The sequence below is a fragment of the Pseudophryne corroboree genome, chromosome 3 (genome assembly GCF_028390025.1).
Source record: "Pseudophryne corroboree isolate aPseCor3 chromosome 3, aPseCor3.hap2, whole genome shotgun sequence".
NCBI classification, from domain to species: domain Eukaryota; kingdom Metazoa; phylum Chordata; class Amphibia; order Anura; family Myobatrachidae; genus Pseudophryne; species Pseudophryne corroboree.
The window spans coordinates 454998769-455004296 of record NC_086446.1 but is presented as its reverse complement, the minus strand read 5'-3'; positions in this window follow the sequence as shown (position 1 = coordinate 455004296).

Below are 5528 nucleotides of genomic sequence, written 5' to 3'. Positions count from 1 at the left end.
ATCTTGCTGCCATCCACGGCAGTTAAGGAGATGGACGAAGGAAGTCTCTCGGTGGGTAGGGACCACCGTTTAACATAGGCTTCGGTTATAAAGTTCCCAGCTGCTCCGGAATCAAGGAGGGCAATGAAGTTCCTGTAACATTGAGCAATTTGGAGCGAGACTGGGAGATTACAATCATGAGGAGATGGAGAGGAGATCATTACTCCTAGCCGGCCTTCTCCTTGGCGAGCTAGGATTTGGAGTTCCGGACGTTTGGGACAGGCATTGATGGTGTGAGACGGAGCTGCACAGTAAAGACAGAGAGACTCAGAGAGACGTCTTCGGTGCTCAGCAGGAGTTAGACGGGAACGACCAATTTGCATGGGCTCATCTTTGGATGGTGACAGTTGGCGAGGAGGAGGAGCAGAAGATTTTGGAGCAGATGATCTTCCACGCTCAGTTGCTCTTTCTCTGAAACGTAAATCAACTTTCGTGCAGAGTGAGATTAGCTCATCTAACTTAGAAGGCAAGTCTCTGGTAGCTAACTCATCCTTAATACGCTCAGATAAGCCATGCCAGAATGCAGCATACAGGGCCTCGTCGTTCCATGCCAGTTCGGATGCCAGGATCTGGAACTGTATAAGATACTGTCCTACAGTACACGATCCCTGGCATAAACAGAGAATCTCAGATGAAGCTGAAGTTACCCGGCCTGGCTCGTCGAAGATACGCCTGAATGTTGACACAAATTCAGTGTAGGATGATAGCAGGGTATCAGACCTCTCCCATAACGGTGATGCCCAATCAAGGGCTGAGCCACTGAGAAGAGAAATAATGTAGGCAATTTTAGTACGGTCACTGGGAAAATTGCCAAGTTGTAGCTCAAAATGAATTTCACACTGGTTGAGAAATCCCCTGCAGAATCTTGGAGATCCGTCAAATTTTGCTGGCGTTGGAAGATGAAGACGTGGAGCAGAAATGGGTAAGGTGGGTGGGGTTATAGCTGGAGTCACTGTGGGTGACGCACCGGACGCTCCTGATCCATGGAGGGTTGTCTGAATCCCATCCAGCCGAGTAGAGAGATCCTGGAGACAGCGGATGATGTGGCCCTGTGCAGCCTCCTGATGTTCAAGTCGGGCTGCCAGTTCTTGCATCGGCCTAGCCGCTTGATCCTGGTCTCCGGCTGGATTCATATGGTCAGTGCTTACTGTCACAACTGAGGGCCTGAGCTGACGGGAGGCAGCCTCAGTTGTAGGGGCTGAGGTGTAGTGGAACCTGGGAGGTTGTATCAGACCCCTAGACATGTAAGTTACACGTAGAAGAATTGCCAGAAGGCGTGACCACGACAACCAGAATAAAAGTCAATGATGTTTATTATGACATACTCCGTATCACAGCAGCAATAAAAGGAAAACATAAAATCAGCAGTGAAATAATACAGTTCCTGGGTACTACAGGGTGGCAAGGGCCACAGGGCTCTGGTAGTATGAGACAGTTCTTATTATCTTCTAGTTGGAAGGTCCTTACCAGGCCCGACTGTAGCAATGGAGATAGCCCAGGATCGTACCAGCTGGTGTTCCAGGAAAAGCTGGGCTGCTGTGGGTAAAATGGCTGCTGTGGGTACTGGCTGGAACCAGACTGATGTTAGCTCGGAGTGGATTGCTGGACGGAACCAGCCAAATAATAAATGAAGCTTGAGAGCGATGAAATATGATAGATATATGGAGCTTGAGAGCGGTGAAATAATAGTACCGGTGGTGAGAGGTAATCTGCAGAAATGATACCGGCACTTTAAGAAAAGCTGAACTCTGCTGGAAGCTAGGCTGGAAGCAGGTAATTCTGTAACTGGAAAAAGATGAGTCCCAGAGGACTGGAGAGTCAGGCTGCACCGCAGATGGTAAACTGGAGCGGGTCTCTTTAGTGGAAGTTTGGAGATGGTAACTGGAACCTGGAAAACAACCACAGGAGAGAGAGACAAACTGGAACTAGGTTTGACAACCAAAGCACTGACGCCTTCTTTGCTCAGGCACAGAATACTTATACCTGCAGCAAGGAAGGGATTGGCTAGGCAATTATGCAGATTACAATGGAAACAACAGATTGGTGGAAATGAACAGGTGACAGAATCCAACATGGCTGCGCCCATGCAGACACTTGGAGGGAAGATTGGTTTGTAATCCATGTGGGAACTTTAACAGTAATGGCGGCGCCGGCCACAGTAAACAGGAGACGCCAGACTGATGAGTACACATTTGAACCACGCGGGCAACAGCGGAGGCCGCGGCTGACGTAAGCGCCACTCTGACATCCTGCATGCAAAAACTCAGGGACGGCGGCGGAGACCGCGGGAGACGCCATTCAGGATGTAACATGGCGCCGCTGTGACAGCGTCTCAGAGTGACAGGAGAGGAGGCAGGAATGTGGACATCAGAATAACAGATGGGATCCGGTCCTGGAGCGCTGAGCCAGCCTTAGGAGGCATCTGAAAGGTAAGTAATGGCGTCCAGATACCCGGATCGTGACACCACCACAGGAGTGAAATCCTGGTTTTTGACGACAGGACTATTTTCCGGTGCATGTGAAGGTGGGATCCCGACCACTTGTCCAACAGGTCCCACTGGAATACTCTGGCATGGAACCTGCCAAACTGTATGGCCTCGTAGGCCGCCACCATCTTCCCCAACAACCGTATGCACTGATGGATCGACACACTGGATGGTTTCAATAATTGTTTTACCATTTCCTGGATTTCCAGAGCCTTTTCCACCGGAAGAAATACTCTATGAACTTCCGTGTCCAGAATCATCCCGAGAAAAGACAATCTTGTTGTCGGTTCCAATTGTGACTTTGGATAATTCATGATCCAACCGTGTTGTTGGAGTATCGACAGGGAGAGCGTGATGTTTTGTAACAGCTGCTCCCTGGATCTCGCCTTTATCAGGAGATCGTCCAGATAAGGAATTATATTGACTCCTTTTTGACGAAGGAGGACCATCATCTCCGCCATCACCTTGGTGAATACCCTCGGTGCCGTGGAGAGACCGAAAGGTAACGTCTGGAACTGGTAATGGCAATCCTGAACCGCAAATCTCAGATAGGCCTGGTGAGGAGGATAAATGGGAACATGCAGGTAAGCATCCTTGATGTCTAGCGACACCATGTAATCCCCCTCCTCCAGACTGGAAATCACTGCCCAGAGTGATTCCATCTTGAACTTGAACCGTTTCAAGTATAGATTCAAATGTTTTAGGTTCAGGATCGGTCTGACCGAGCCGTCCGGCTTCGGAACTACAAAGAGGCTTGAATAAAACCCCTCCCCTTGTTGCGGCAAAGGCACCAGGACTACGACCTGGTCCTGATATAATTTTTGGATTGCCGCTGTTACTGCTTCTCTTTCTGGAAGAGAAGCTGGCAAGGTTGATTTGAAAAATCGGCATGGGGGAACGTCTTGAAACTCCAGCTTGTATACCTGGGATACTATTTGCAATACCTAGGGATCCAGGCCAGACAGAATCCAACCTTGGCTGAACAGTTTGAGACGTGCCCCCACCCGAGCGGCCTCCCGCAAAGGAGTTCCAGCGTCTTGCTGAAGATTTGGCAGAAGTAGGAGTAGACTTCTGCTCCTGGGAACCTGGGCTGTGGGCTTCTTTCCCCTTCCTCTTCCTCTTCCCCTTCCTGCAAAGAAGGGGTAACCTCTCGCTCTTTTGTATTTATTGGGCCGAAAGGACTGCATGTGTGTGTGATAGGTCTTTTTTACTGGTGCAGGTGCAGAGGGCAAAAACGTTGACTTACCTGCGATAGCCGCCGAGGCTAACGCATCCAGACCATCGCCAAATAAGGTCTCACCTTTATATGGGAGAGCCTCCATGTTTCTTTTGGAATCCGCATTCCAATGGCGAATCCACAATGCCCGCCTAGCTGATACCGCCATGGTAGCGGCTTGTGAACTCAAGAGTCCAATATCTTTCATCGCTTCTAGCATGTAGGCGGCAGTGTCTTTGATATACCCTAACTTAAGGAGTATCTCATCTTTATCAACCGTGTTAATTTCTGATGACACGCTGTCTGACCATTTTTCAATAGCGCAACTGACCCACGCGCAGGCAATAGTGGGTCTGAGCAGTTTACCATTGGCAACATAAATGGATTTCAATGTTGTTTCCATCTTACGGTCAGCCGACTCTTTTAGTGAAGCCGTGCCAGGTGCAGGGAGAATAACCTTCTTTGTCAAGCTGGATAGTGCACTGTCTAACACAGGGGTGATTCTCATTTTTTCCTGTCCTCTGCTGGGAAAGGGTAAGCTACCTGAATCCGTTTAGGAATATGAAATTTTTTCTCAGGATTAACCCACATCCCTGCAAAGAGAGCATTTAGCTCGTGGGAAGGAGGAAACGTGACTTTGGATTTCTTTTCCTTACATAAATAAGCCTTTTCCTGAAGTACAGGCGAGGCTTCTGTAACTTCCAACACATCCCTTATAGCCACAATCATATATATATTGTATATTTTTTGCCAATTTATTATCTATTTCTCTTACGTCCTAGAGGATGCTGGCGACTCCAAAAGGACCATGGGGTATAGACGGGATCCGCAGGAGCACTGAAAAGACTTAAACTGGGTGTGAACTGGCTCCTCCCTCTATGCCCCTCCTCCAGACCCCAGTTAGACTTTGTGCCCAGGACTGACTGGACACTCACTAGGGGAGCTCTCCTGAGTTTCTCTAGAAAATACTTTTGTTAGGCTTTTTATTTTCAGGGAGACCTGCTGGCTACAGGCTCCCTGCAGCGTGGGACTGAGGGGAGAGAAGCAGACCTACTTATACTTAGTTAAGGGCTCTGCTTCTCGGCTACTGGACACCATTAGCTCCAGAGGGTTCGATCACTTGGTGCGCCTAGCTGCTTGTTCCCGGAGCCGTGCCGTCAATCCCCTCACAGAAGCCAGGAGATAGAAGTCGGGTGAGTATGAGAAGAACAGAAGACTTCAGGACGGCAGAAGACTTCAGTAACCAGGAACAGCGCAGCTGTAACGCTGCGCTCCATGCTCCCACACACTTTCACCAATGGCAGGGCGCTGGGGGGGGGGGCGCCCTGGGCAGCATGTTACTGAGGTTCGGGGACCGGCAGAAGGCTTTTCGGTGCCTCGGCAGTCGGCACCGTTTCTCAAACCCCTGCCGGCATCTTTTCATTTTCAAATTTGGCGGGCCGAAGCGCGCCGGGAAGGGGCGGAGCTTCGTCCCGCAGCTCACAGCGCCATCTTCTCCTTCAACATGCGGCTGAAGGAGACGCTGACCGGGACCTCCACATCTCCTCTCACAAGTAACGGGGAGCTAATCGGGAGGGGGGGGGGGCCGCAGTGTGGTGCATTTTATTATTATTTAAGCAGTGCTGGGTACATATATCTTTTGACGGGATATATGGGCGCTGGGGTGTGAGCTGGCATACTCCCTCTGTGTCCTCTATCTGGGCGTCATTGTGGGCCTGTCACCTAGCTGAGACGTTCTGTGTGTATCTGTGTGTCGGTTCTACGTGTCGGCATGTCTGAGGCTGAAT